The following is a 14,782-nucleotide window of genomic DNA, read 5'->3' as shown; positions in this document are numbered from 1 at the left end:
AAGTGTTAGCATGTCGGCAAGAGTTACGACTCCATTCTGCTGCCACACTGAGGAAGCTACTCTTTTCAAAGAGGGAGATCTGCAGTATCCTTTGAGTGTAGGCTTGCTCCCTTAACCACAGGTATGACTCTGGAGTCTGTTTAGCTAAGTACTTTATACGTTTCTGTTATCAATCGGTTCTTCAATGTGTGGAGAAGGAGTGTTTAGCAGACCACTGGAGAGCAACTCTCTAGGGTTCATCACTCTGATGTTTTTCTTCTATACTAGACATTCCCCAAATCCCAAATCATCAAATTTTAGGGTTTACAGTTGCTGACTTGGAGCTACAAACATGAATACTTTAAAATAAGAGATTAAGTGGCTGGATGTTTAGTTCTTTATAACCACTGAATGTATAATTCTTTGTATAAGGCAAACCTTTACTATTAGTTTTATAAAAGATATGGATACCAGCCAGGAGCTGGTGTGAGGGACCTTGCTACAAAAGCCATTGAACAGCTGTCATGTAATCACATTCCATCAGTCTCTACTTCGTTTTGCCAGATTTAACTCACAGTGTACCAAACTCCTAGAAATCATCTTTGCAAACAGTAAACAGATTGGTACTGTGTTTGGTTACTGCAGAGCAGCAGTCTGCTCAAAAACCTCTCTTCTAGCTCAAATCAAAACAGTAGGAGTTTGGAACAGAACACTGCAATGATTTGAAAGGCCACAGCATGTGAATGTTTGAAAGCCCATTTTGTGTGGCTCCTCTGTTGTGATATTAACAAGTCAATGCTGCAACTCGTGTTCATGGTGGGTGGTATACTAGGGAATATCGATTGTACATGCTATTCAAGGTAACACAAGGAATTCACACTTTTCTCCCGTCGAATTATACAATGTGTGAAACACAATATGTGTAGTACCACCAATAAATAAATAAATAAATACACTTTAAAAATCCTAATCTGCATCAGTTTATCCTGTGCTGGCTGCCAAGAAAGCACACATTTGGAGATCAGAAATGTGTAAATTAAGTACTCCTGCTGTGCAGAATTGATTCTGCTTCCCGGAAGGTGGACTATAACTCAGGTCCCAAGTTCAACCACCAGTAGCTTCAATTTAAAGGTTGTAGGTAATAAGGGGAAGACCTCTCTTTAAGACACTGGAGAGCCACTGCCAGTCAGAATTAACAATGCTGGACTAGATAATTTTCAGTTTGTCACAACATCAAGTGCTACTGCATCCAACACTACAATAAATACAAATTGCCATTAGTTTCTGGTACATTGCTGCAGGGAGAAGAAGTTTTAAATTGTGCTAGCTTCTTTGAGCTAAGCAAGATTTCAGAGACCGAAGATGTGCAACTCAATAAATTGCATGCGCACCCTGCATTCCAGTTTCCCCCCTGAAGATTGCCTCTGCAACCCAGCTTCTGACCACTGAGTCTCTTCTTCCTAGGAAGGAGAGGGAGAGTGGCCAGGTGGTGGGGAAGTTAGCATAGTACAATGGCATCAGCAGGAGTGCCAGATTAGCTGGATCACTACTTTTGCACCAACCCACCTCCCTGCTGCCTCGCCATTCCTCTCCTTCCCAGCATACAACAATAACTCAGCTGTCAGGGGGTCATTTGAGTGTCATTTCAACCATGCCACCCACTACTGCAAATCACAAGCAAAACACTAAATTTAAAATAAACTAAGGAGTTAATGAAAAACTCACAACACAGAATAGAAGACCACAGCCATTTCAGGTTTCTGTGGATAAAGTCACCACAGCTTTCAATGATCTGAGTTTGTCGTTTATTTAATCCAAAGCCACCATGCCCATGAGCTCCAGGGCAGGTAACTGTTTCTAGGGGAAAGGGTTCATATTTACCTATCTAATTTTTTATTCCAATGCTAAGTGGGTAAAGATTATAACTGAGAGCAGGTGTGGTTTTTCCTGAAGATGTGAAAGAAAAATAGAAGCAATGTGCAGAGTGGTGCTACAGAAATGACAGAAAGTCTTCTGTCTGCCCTTGAAATTCTCTGAAGGTGCTCAAGCGGCTGTAAGCAAAAACGGAGGAAGAACTGGCCCCCCAAAAGAAAATCCTTAGGCTGGGAAATAAGGATAGTTATTATACCAATGTATTAGTCACCCTCTGTTTTTAATTTTCTAAACGGGGCCCAGGGGCAGCTCTGCTCTTCCCCTCTGGAGAGAGTTATCTGCTGTAAATTTGCATATTTAACCATTGTTACATATGAATAATCTATAAAACAAGGCAATGTTGCAAAATGCAAAAGGCCTGCTAGGGAGGAAAATAAGTCATATTAGTATTCATTACAGACCCCATAATCACCATTTGGAGATGAATTAATCGCTAATAGCTCCATAGGCATATTTGAGGCTGTTGATAGCAAAGAAAAGTTTAAGAAGAAAGGGCTGCTGCCAGGGAGGGAATCAGTTTATGGGATCCAACTGATCAGCATTCTATGCAAGGAAGAGGAAAACATAAAAGACTGCAGTTGGGTGTTCTAGCGGAGGAGTGATTAGTACATCAACCCCAACATTGGGTGGCTGGTCTCTAAAGACAGTGCCTTTATGGGAGATATTGTGCCTCTAACTTAAGGTTACCAGATTTTTTCAATGAATCCGGGGATACATTAATTAATTAATTACTACACGTTTGGGGCGTTGATGCTGCAGCGATGGTGGTGGCAGAGGGGCCGCCGCCGCCTTGACCTCAACCGCCATGTTTCCGCTTCCTCCAAGGTTTCTATCTCCTTTCTCCATGAGCCTGAGTTGTTGGTTCTTCGGTGGTGGTGGTGGGGAAGCGGTGTGTGATGGGTCAGGCATGGAAAGTAGAGGAGGAGGGCCGAGAGTTGCGGTGGCGAGGCTTGGGCAGCACGATGCCTCCCTTCCCATCGGAGCAGCTCCAATCCCACTCCTACTTGCATGCAAGCAGGAGGGGGCGGGGATCCCTCAGCTGGGAAGGGAGGCTTCCCGTTGCCTGAGAGATCCCTGCCCCCTCCTGCTTGCATGTAAGCTCTGATATGCAGCATGAAGCCTCCCTTCACAGCTTAGTTGCTGGGGTCAGGGAAGGTGGAGGCAGCCCGGAAGCTGCATCTTAGAACCCCTGCACCACCATCATATGGGGACTTCCGAGCAGCTCCTGAAGCCAGCCAGAGCCAACTACTCCGGGCTGCTGAGACTGCCACTGCTGCGTTTCCTGGGGACATTAGATGAAATCCTGGGACATTCCAAGGAATGGAATTTGTCCGGTGACTTATTCACAAATCCGGGGACTGTCCCCAGGAAACGGGGACGTCTGACAACCATACTCTAACTGCAGTAGAGGCAACCCTGTACTTTACAAATATCTCTCTCAATGATTGACTGCCAATGAGAAAAAGTAGAATGCTATACCTGGAGATACTGTTGGAGTGAGAGCAAACATTTGTCTCCTGATTGTCTACCTGGCCTCCAAGGACAATGGTATGGCAGGGATCCATGTGTCCCTGCTGCCACAGTTGGAGAAAGGGGGGGCAGGAGGAGTGACCAGCCACAGGTGCCACAGAGCTGCATAGTGGGGGCGGACACTTCCGGGCTCCACTGCTCCCTTTCCCCCCTCCCTCGCCTTCCCTCTTTATCGGTGGGAGAGCATGTGCCTGTGCCGCCACCCCCTGAACCCACTCAGGCTCAGGCATCGTCCTTACTGGCACCACCAGGAGGCAGAGGCAGGTGACAGGCGAGAGCAAGCAGCCTCACAAGTGCCTGGGAGCTGCACAAAGCCGCTTCTCTCTTGGCTGCAATGCACTCAGTAGCCCTTAAGCACCTATACTCAGGTATTCATGGGTTACTGTTCCCGAGTAATGGGCTGTGTTTTGGAAGTTGAGAACAAATTAACAGGGCAACTCTTTTCTCTCTCCCTCTGCCCCCTCCCACCTTTCCACATCTCCCTGCTTAACTCTTTCCTGCCTTGCTGTAATTCGGGGATTTTTTAAACGTGGAATTTTGTGAAGCACTTACCTAGATTTGGGAAGGTTTAAGATGGCAGCCCTCATCTGACCATACCACCAACTCCCTATGGCTGAGGGGACCTCAGACCCCACCCCACAAAATGGAATGGGGCTAAGCCCCCCCCCCATATTGAGGGGCAAGCATCGCTGCGCCTGGCCTTACCGGGCCTTCCCGTGCCTGCAACGAGCCCCATTGGGCTTTCACACGCCTATAGCAGGCCATGAGAAGACCCAACAGGGCTTGTTGCAGGAATGGGGGGAGCGCCTATGATACCACCTAAATCCACCGTAAAGGTAAAGGTAAAGGTACCCCTGCCCGAACGGGCCAGTCTTGACAGACTCTGGGGTTTGTGCGCCCATCTCACATCTATTGGCCGGGGGCCAGCGCTGTCCGAAGACACTTCCGGGTCACGTGGCCAGCGTGACAACGCTGCTCTGGCGAGCCAGAGCCGCACACGGAACGCCGTTTACCTTCCCGCTGGTAAGCGGTACCTATTTATCTACTTGCCCCCGGGGGTGCTTTCGAACTGCTAGGTGGGCAGGCGCTGGGACCGAGCAGCGGGAGCGCACCCCGCCGCGGGGATTCGAACCGCCGACCTTTCGATCGGCAAGCCCTAGGCGCTGAGGCTTTAGCCCACAGCGCCACCCGCGTCCCTTTTAAATCCACCGTACTTGAGCAGTATTATAGCCGTCCACAGAAGCAGCATGCAGGTATGAGAAATTACATTCTCCCTTATTGCTCCTGCTTTGCACTATTTTTGGGTGCTTTTGCCTGGCAGGAATAGGTGCTTGAGCTCTGTCTGTGGTTGAAGCTAGATAAACAAAAGAACATGATGAGGCATTAAGTAAAGCAAAGAAGAGGTGGAGTCTAAGATGACAGGAACTGAGTTCCTTCCCACCGCTTGGGAAGTGGGAGGAAAAGAAGGGAAGGGCAGTTGGAGCAGAGGGGAGGACCATGGCAAGTTGGCGAGACTCCCGGATGAGAAACAGTGAGAGGGGCGGCAAACTCAGTGACCGCCCCGGGCGGCAAAAGCCCTAGCTATGCCACTGCCTGCTGCACAGAATTCACAGACACACAAACACACAGCGACATACACAGGCTTCCAGCAGAGTACAAGTTATCCTTATTCACCCCAAGCCCACTTGTCATAATGATTGGCATTTCATAAGTATAATTATAAATTGTGCGACAGCTTAGCCTTCAACACTTCTTCAGTGGCTATAATAATTCACATTTTTATCGACTGTCACAGCAAGTGTCAGAATTCCAGAAATCTGCAAATCATTTTCAAGGTTTTCTCAAAGGCTTTGGTAGGGTTTTACTTGCTAGAGCACTGGCAGGACACAAATATGTCCAAGATGCGCACATGGGTGTTTTTGCATTTGTTCCTAGCTACACTGTGTTGCCAAGGCCACCTCACATAATAATATTGTATTTGCACCAGCTAGCCTGTGGTCTGAATGTATTTTGATTAATTTAGCATCTACCCATGAATCCTCTGGTATCTTTCAAATGGAAGCTGGATGAGTAAGAGATCCTATACAGAAAACAACTCTACAGTCTCACAAGGAATGGCGGTAATGAGGCTCTTCATAAATAGATTTTATACAACTGCCCTCAAAATTGTCAGAATTAAATGGAAAACTGTTTCGCTCCCCAATTCAAATCCCTAATTTTCCCCATCCAGCTGAATACAAAACTATGTCATGCTGTTGAACAGAGAAGTTTGCCTTAAAAATCTCATAGAAAGGTTATTGCTGCCTCTTAAATTCTATAGGATTTTAAAGGTTAAGATTTGAATATCTAAGCTCTCCGACTCTCACTCAGCAGCCTCAATCTTCACTGTGCAGTTTGAAGCAGCATTAATCAGCCTGAAATAACAAGACTCTTGCAGGCAAAATGATTTCTTTATTTCACTTTAATTATAACATACAAGCTTAATGCTGAGAATCTGACAAATGGGCAAGCAGGAGGAATTGTTGCTTTAAGGGCAATTATGGCCAGATAGAGCGATATATTATACCTCAATGAAACACAAACCCGTCTTGATCAGCTATAACAGAAGGTGTGTGCTGTGATTAAACCAGATTTCATGTTGTTTGAAAAGAAATATGCAGGTGTTTGAATGAACCATGCACTGACCATATTCTGAAATCGGAATTTGCTTTGTAGCACCCCCGTTGACAAGTACCACAATACATACATAGCACAGCCTTCTTTCAGCACCTTTACCGTTAGTATTCCAGGTGAAATAAAAATGCCTGTCTTTTCAAGATGCTATTCATAGAGCAGAACTACACACTGTGCAAAAAATAGGGCTACTGCCCCAAATGGACCCCTGGGTTGAGTTTTGCACCTCTGCCTCTAACATCACAAAGCCTGTGTCCATATATTACTGTGGCAAGGGCTGCTGCTCAGTAGTGGAGCTACTGCTTTGCAGGCAAAAGGTATCTGGTTCAACCCCTGGCATCTCCAGGCAGGGCTGGAGAAGACTTCTGTCTCAAACCCTTTGGAGCCACTGCCCCTCAGTATAGACACATCCAAGTTAGATGGACCAATAGGAAGCTTCCTATGTTCGTAATGTGTGTTTCCCTGACCATGGCAGGATATCAAGCAGCATGCGATGGTGGGTGGACACACCACAAGGTAAATTATAATGGCAGTAATGCCCCCTTAGCTGTGGAATTATCTTCACCTCAAGGGCATGGGAAACGCTAACATCTGTTTTCCTATGAATTTGATAAATAAAGTCTAGGCTATTCAAGATCTGGGATGAGTTGGACCACTGCTGTTATCTGTGGTGGTTGTAATATTCATAGAATTCTTTGTAGTTTTACGGTTGCTTCTTTGTATAATAGATTGTTAGATATTAATGTAGGAAATCACACTATGGTTCTTTTGTAATGAAAATTGGTCTAAAAGTGGTCAGTCAATCAATGAATAAAGCTGCATGCTATGGGGGGAAACTCAACACCACCCTCGTGTTCCACATAATGTGTAGCTCTACCCTTAGGGCTAAGCTAGATGCACCATTTATAAGGCTGGTATCTCTTGTGGGTTTTTCTTTTTAAATAACAGAAATCGGGACTACAGTGTGGAGAGAACACACTGATCCCTTAGAGAAAGTGAGGCATTACCCTACCAACCTCATTGTCTCCAGCCAGCCAGCCTGCCTTCTTACTTACAACAAGTCTGGAATGTGACACTGCTTGTCAGCATCCTCCTCCTCCGTCTCAGTGTTGCCTAGGTGCAACTCAGTGGGGAGGAGGGGAGGGAGAAAACTCAGATTAGTGGGCTCTACCTGTCTTTGGTTCTGGCTCCACCACCTGTTGGCCTCCCTGCATTCCACCCTATCAGTTCAAATGGGCCTTAGCCACTGTTGGGAGGTAGGTTTTTAACTCGTTCCAAAGCTGTTGCTTGCCCACAAATGCATCACTGCAATGTGGTTTTTGGCAGGGAAAATGCAAGGCAGGAGGATAGGGTTATACAAAAACACACACCACTGTCTTTTTCTGGATCATCCCTCTGAAACCCTGGTGACTGCTGTTTAAAAAGAAGATAACACAAGTAAGACAAGATGGGTGGGGTATAAATAATAAAATTATATTATCAACATGTTTAATGCCACATCTAGCTTGCCCCCAATGTCTGAAGTAGAGAAAGGGATTCAGAATGTGGCTGTGTGCCAAGTGTAAATTACTGTCTTAAAGATACATTTAAAAATACATTTTCTAAAGACACAAAACCTGCCCTCAGTATGGTTTATAATTATCAGGAAACATTTGCTTATTAATAAGTTGGGCAATATAATTGTGATCATCTAAATTGCTCTACTCTGAAAAAATAGATAAGTTAGAAAAGTTGGTGATGAGGGACTGGTGAGCTCTTTGTCAACAGGATCTCTCTAAGTGCCTCTCAAAAGGTGGCTCCCAACATATGCTGCCTGGTCCTTCATTCCAAGTTCTGCTAGACTGTGGGGGACATGCTTGGAAGATGTGTAACATTTGAGGGCTAGAGAAATTCTGCTGCCATTTCAGATCGTACTGCTTCTGATAAGTTTTCTAGGCACCAAACTAAGGATTTATAGGCTAATCAAGGTTACATTTATGTGAGAACAGAATTTCTGCAGCATAAAGCTCAGCTTTATGTAATTGAGGCTCCTCCATTTTTCGTTCATTCATTTTCTTCCAATTGCAGCCACTTCTCATGAAAGCGACCAAAGCAAGCCAGCATCCTCTAAGGGGCTTATGTGCTCTTCAGACATAATTATCTACACACTAGTAAAGAGCTTTTAAGAGAAGTAAAGAGCTTTTAAGACAAGATACTAAACATGCTCTTCGGTGACCTTGCCTGGTGCTCACTGTGCATGCAACTTCAGGACAATAAAACAATGCAATTGCAGAGATCAATGAGTTCAGGCAATGGAGCAAAACAATAATGTCATCCGAAAAACTTCAGAGCCGGATCAACTGCTATATATCTTCTGCTGAACTTAATTACCCCTGGAAAATAGATTCCTCTTTTTTAAAAAAGTATGTAAAGTCAGGTGAGCAGAGATGAGGTGAAACTGAACAGTCTGATTTCCCTATAAGCTTATATTGGCAGAAATATCAGTTGTATACCTAGGAATTATCATAAGAACATAAGCCCTGATGGATTAGATGAAATGTCCATCTAGTCTAATATCTCATTTCCCACATGGCCAATTGGATTCCTCTAGAAATCTCCTTTCCACTTCATTTCCTCCTCATCAATGAATATTCAGTCCTTTACTGCCTCTGAACATGGATATCATATAGATATCATGGCCAAAAGCCACTGACAGACTTGATTCCTATGAATTTGTCTAATTTCTCTTTAAGCCAAACTACTGGCCATGACTACATCCTGTGGCAATGAATTATAGAAATTAATTATGCACTGTGTGGAAAAGTAATTCATTTTGAATGTGATGAATCTACTGCAACCCCTTTTGTTGATTGAAATAAATTTATAATATTACGAGAGTGAGAAAAGCACTTCACGTGCCAGTGTTGTGTAGAGGTTTGAGTGCTGGAATAGGATTTGGAAGACCAGGATCTAAATCCCCACTCAACCATGAAGCTTTCTGGGGGACCCTAGGACCCTGGGAGATCTAGGAATGCTGGAGAAATCTGCTGAAAATGGACTATCAAATGGATTTCCTTCTGTCCAGTCAATACAATTCCCAATGATCCCTTGTTAGATGGCTAAGATATCCTTCTCTATTGTGTGTTCCATAAAGAACAATAACAACAATAAAACACATATATTTCTACATCAGTGGTCAACATAAGGGAAGACAAACTTGTGCAAAATAAGCTAATAGCTGTGGAATGGAAAATACTAGAGGAAAGTGAGAGTGAATGCTGGAATTCAGGAATGTTCATACATCCCTAGACCAGCCACTGTCTCACAGCCTAAACCACATCACAAGGTTGTTCTGAGGATAAAATGGGTAGGGGACAACCATGTGAGGAACTTTGTCAAAAACTTTTTGGAAGTTTAGTTATGGTATATAACATCTACCAGATCTCCCTGTTTGCTTGGATACTGACACCTCTGAAGAACTGCAAAAGATTAGTGAGGTAAGACTTTCGTTTGCAGCAGCCCTACTGATTCTTTTCCAAAAATACATTTTATCTTTAAAAATGTGTCATCCAGTAAATAAGGACAGACATTAACTGGCCTGTAATGACTGATGTGTAAGTTTTCAAAACCATGGTGCTTACTCATTCCTAGCTTTGCACAAGCAATCAATTATTTTTGAAACAGCAGATAGCTCCAGTCAATCTATGTACATGAGAGGTTACTTTTTATGTTATGACTGAAACAGATGTGATGCAAGATATATGATCCAATATTTGGGGGCTCCAAATTTGATCAGAGCATTGGCTAGGAGTTTAACCCTCTCTCCCTTGCCATTTTACTGATATTAATCCACTCCAAACCTGCTGTTAGTCCCTGGGGGAAAATAATAGCGTGAAGCAAGTCCACCCACCCACCTGGGCTAACAACAGATGCGGAGGGAAAAATAGATTAGGCAAACAGATCTGACAGATAAACTATCCCCATCACTGCTACTCTGAAAAAAAATTGGAGCCTCCTGTATCTAAGTTGTTTTTTTTAAAAAAAAAAATATAATGTTAAGAGCCCCAGTTACAGATGTCTCACATATGGGACTAAATTCTGCCACTGAGAGTGGCATAAAACATAGTACTTATGGAGCATATTTCAGAATTTGAGGTGAAGGAGACAGTAAACACCATGAGGGTACATCTGATAACTGGATTCTAAAATGCTTCTTGGCATTACATGAGTAAATGTGGCAGTGTGCGTGCATGTGCATTGATTGGAATGAATATGCATTTACCATTCATTGTTGCTGAAATGCTGTCCCCCCCATAGGAACACCTGGGTAATTGTTAAGCAACACCCCCCAAGTGGTTATGGCCTTTCATGCAACTTGTAAATGATGGGAACAGAGAAGACATCACTGGTTAATGTTTGAAAGCAGGAGGCATATCATTCCTTCCATTGTGCTCATGGTGGTGATTGATGTTTCTATTGTTTCTCCAATAAGTCAAATTGGCCTGTTACTGCCTGGCAAGGACATTTATTTAAAAGATGCTTAACACAAAACATTCTACCTCAAAGAATTATTATCTTCAGGAGATAAATGAGAAGGGTTTTTTCCCCCCTCCTGTAAAAGAAATTAAACTGGCTTCTTCTGGCCTATAATCTATGCAGTTCCTTGTATTTTTGTCTGTATAGCAGAATGTTTAAACAGCCCTCTTTAAGAATGGGCTGCGGGGAAATGATTTTATTCAGCAAGCATTTGTTATATGTTGAAAATTAAATGGTCTTAATTATGAGTTCAGTAAGAGGGTAGGTGCCACCGCATTCCGTGAGCCGCCATGCTGTCTATAAGACTTCCTCGCTTTCCTTGTCCACTTTTGCTGTACTAGCTACACAAAGGGCACCAGAGTATATTAACAAAATCCCAAATGATCTGATGTTTTAGAAGTCAGTACAAATATGTTGGCCACTGAATGCAAGTTACCTCAAAATTCATTTTGGTTAGACTGCAATGATATCGAACAGAAGGTGCTCGTTGAATGGAGCCACAATGACTAATTTCTGTAATTTATCTTTAGACCTTTTATACTGTCACTGAATGAATGGGTACTTGAAGCCAAGTTCCCTGGATATGCATCCAACTCCTTATATAACTATTTCCATTGCATATAAATGAATTAGACATACAGAATATGACTTGTCTTAAAGATTCACATTTGTTATTCTCACTTCCCCCTTTTTGTACTGTATTTGTGTAATGTACAATGAAATCCTGTACATGAGGGATCTTCAGTCTCTTTAGGCTCAAGAGCACATCTGGAAATCTAAGGAACTGTTATGGACACCACAAAGTACCCATTTCACAAAACAAAAGGCAAAAACCTACTCACACACCCAAAATAAAGCATAAACAAAAAAACCCCAGTCTTTCCTAAATAAAAAGGCCACCAAACAACCAAAAATGTTAACAACCCCCATTTCACTTAACTATTTAAAAAACAGGAGTGACAGGGGGCCTTAGTAGGTGGCAAGGGGGGTGTCTGAGGGTGATGCTGTGCCATTGGGCAGCATGTTGGGAACCCCAGCTGTGCATGTTTATTCAGAAATAAGTCCCATCACGAAACTTATTTCCAGGTGATCTCCCATCCAGGCTGCAGACAGAGTCAGTCATGCTTAGCTTAGCTTTGCAAAGGTTTGCATCACCATGTGACTTCCAAGACAATGCCAGGAACCATGCCATAATTGGGAATAAAGATATCAAATTAATACCTTCCAACAGGAATTTAATGTATGGAGGATATCATTCTCTTCTTTAACAATTCATCAAAGTTACAACTTGTGAGGCAATTTCTCCCCTAATCAGATTCAAAGGTGGTTTCTGCTCACTTGGCTATGTACTGTATCATTGGCAGAGATAAATAAAGGACAAGCAATTCCTTTCAGTATCAGAAGGAAGAAAAAAAGTTGATCTATTTACTCCATGGCAGCCTGGGCAATACATCACTTTGATCTAAATCAAATTCATATTGATGTTTTACTCAAACCGTATTAAAATGAATCCCAGTTGCTAGAGATACATGAAATATTTAGAGGGCACAAAGGATATTTCCTTCCCAGTAAATATGCTTCTCTTTGCAGAACAGTGAGGTTAAGAAATAGAAATTGGCTCTTTAAAAAAGGGGGAAAGGAAAGCTGGATTGAATAAGCTTTTAATTCCATGTTTGAACCACTCTGAGTTGGTGGACTCTACCATATGAGACAGGAGTGCCTGGTGTGCTCTGGTCCATGGGGTCACGAAGAGTCGGACAGGACTAAATGACTAAACAGCAACCACCATATGAGTGTTTACACCAACAAGCCGGGTTAACGTTAATCAAGCCGCACACACAAGTACAGAGAAGGCTGCCAGGTTACTGTATGCAGCTGTTTCGCCCACTGTGAGTTGTCAGTGTGGCATGCAAAAGTAGCCAATAATTGCCATTAAAAGTAACCAATTACCACATTTGAAAACCTGAGTAGAAAGCAGGGAGGAGTAAGAGACTTTGTGCTGGACACCAGGGGGTGGCTTTTTTCCACCTGCCTTGCCCCATCCTCCAACCCTAGGAGCCTTCAGAAGGGAGATGCTGCCAGAAGGACAACTGTTGCTTAATAAATAGATATATGTTTAGTTAAATGTTTCTTTATGTCAAATGAATTGTTACATGCTGATTTTTTTTAGTGTTATGTTGCTGTGATATTACATGGCTTACTACATATTGCTATTGTATTATTGTATTTATTATTGTATTTATTCTGTGAAACTTTGAGCACAGATTCATCTGTAGAAAATGCAATTTATGAAGAAAATTACAATGGCAAAGTTCTTTTCTGCACCACACATAAACTGAACAGGACATTCTGCAAGGGCAGAGTGGTGGTGGCTTAGTAAAGGTATGCTGTTAAGACTTTTTCTTTTTTATGCCGGAGGAATAGATCATGAGGCGCGTGTACTTGCTGGGGAAGGGACTCTGGGCCACTCTTCAAATCCCCTTTTATGTTTTGTTTTCTTTTTCTCCAGAATGGGGGCATTGTGGGGCTGTTTCTTATCTCTTTCCAGGGTGTCTGCCACCTGCTTCTGGAGTTGGAGGCACTCTGTTGTGATAGCAAGTCAAGACTCCTCAGTGAAATATGCATAGTGCATAACTGGGGATGGGCCAATCCATCCATTTTGGTTTCACTTTCTTATTCTCACAATCTTAGTTTAGTTCTCTGTACTTCCAAAGCAGTGTTGCTGTTGTTTTTAAAACTCTCATGAAAATCCATTGGCATTTTATTGTTTAAATCTTAGTTCTCAGTTAGTTCATAAGTTTATTGTTGTAGCCTAAGACCATGACAAACTCGTAGCAATACTGTTAATTACTGTTAATAAAATAATACATTTTAGGGTGAATTTATCCTAATATACATATTTTTGTACACACTTTTGCCTAATATACACATTTTCCCAATGTTTTGTATTATAATTATGTTGCTTTCACTAATATATGCATTTTAATACACACTTCACCCAAGTACATGATTTCTTGTGTACATTTACTTGCACTGCAAAAAAGAAATGTGAATTTCGAAGGGTTGCTGCATTTTGGTTCATGTATTGCTTTGGAAAGTTGATTTAGGTAATTTTACCTTCAAATGTGAATTAAACTGAATCCCACTCACCCCCATTCCTACATACAGCTGCCATTAATACCCCTGGAAAATGCACAGGGTCAGATCGAGAGACATCTTGTGCATACAGAAGGATCTTCTCCTTGTGAAATTTCCCTATCCCGTTCCAACCATTCGTGCCCTATAAGGAGTGGCTTTTCAAGGTGCAAAAGTCTGTAATGAGGGAGGAGCCAGGAAAGCCCTGTTGCAAGCACAGAGTTTTGCTCATCTGCCTATGGATCCATCCCATGGATTTGGGAGAATAGGAATATGTATGTTGGATTAGTGTTGCTTCAGAAACACTAGGATTGACAGCTTGCTTCTCTTAAAGTCTTACTCAAGTTCATGAATTTTCAGCTTGAATTTTATTTTTCAATAACTTTCCTGCATGCTTTTAGAAAGCTTCAGGTCCCCCACCTGCTGTTCATCCTTTTAACAAGCCTTCAGGTAGTGCTGTTTCATTACAAAATGACTTGGGACACATCACAGCATGCCTTGTGTTAGAAATTGTAACCTTAGCTGTCAGTGAAAAGTGTGATGAAACAAACTTTTTTTTCTTTGAAAAATGTCAAAGTAGAACTAAACCTGGTACTTCAGCGTTCTTATCCACTGTATTACTGCCTCTCTCAATTACATCCAATGTGATTTCCTAATTGTTTAAGCGTCAAAGGCCATAATAGCTTAAGAAAAACAAAATGCAACCATATCAGTTCACATTATTAGTCTGCTACTAGATATAAAAATATACCACAGCATGTGCTATTTGGCCAAGTTGCCCCTTTATAACATATAAGTGGGCAGAATCATGGCAGCATCCAAAGCCACAAGCCAGAACTCCTTACACTGCAGCATTTCCTGAGAGTCCCCCCAATGCTTTGTCTTCCCCAAGTTTACCAGAATGGAACATGCCATTGGGGAAATATCCTGAAAAGTGCAAAAAAATATGGTCTCAGTGTTTAGACACACATATCTGCCCACCACCTCAGGCATGCAGCCCAATACTGCTTCAGGTATT

General features: G+C 42.6%; 1 protein-coding gene and 1 long non-coding RNA gene across 6 annotated transcripts in view; one reads left to right on the top strand and one right to left on the bottom strand.

Annotated features, from left to right (window-relative positions):
• Nucleotides 1–14,782, bottom strand: part of KCNIP1 (potassium voltage-gated channel interacting protein 1) — a 509,279-nt gene that overhangs the window by 192,414 nt on the left and 302,083 nt on the right. The gene's annotated exons all lie outside the window — the stretch shown is intronic.
• On the top strand, nt 41–14,598 carry LOC309526822. Its single transcript, XR_014216960.1, has 3 exons — nt 41–121; nt 12,894–13,011; nt 13,798–14,598. It is a non-coding gene; the product is annotated as an uncharacterized lncRNA (long non-coding RNA).

The sequence above is a fragment of the Podarcis vaucheri genome (genome assembly GCF_965113315.1).
Source record: "Podarcis vaucheri genome assembly, chromosome: 2".
NCBI classification, from domain to species: Eukaryota; Metazoa; Chordata; class Lepidosauria; order Squamata; family Lacertidae; genus Podarcis; species Podarcis vaucheri.
Note: the sequence above shows the minus strand (reverse complement) of the source record. Positions and strands in the feature narration are given on the sequence as shown.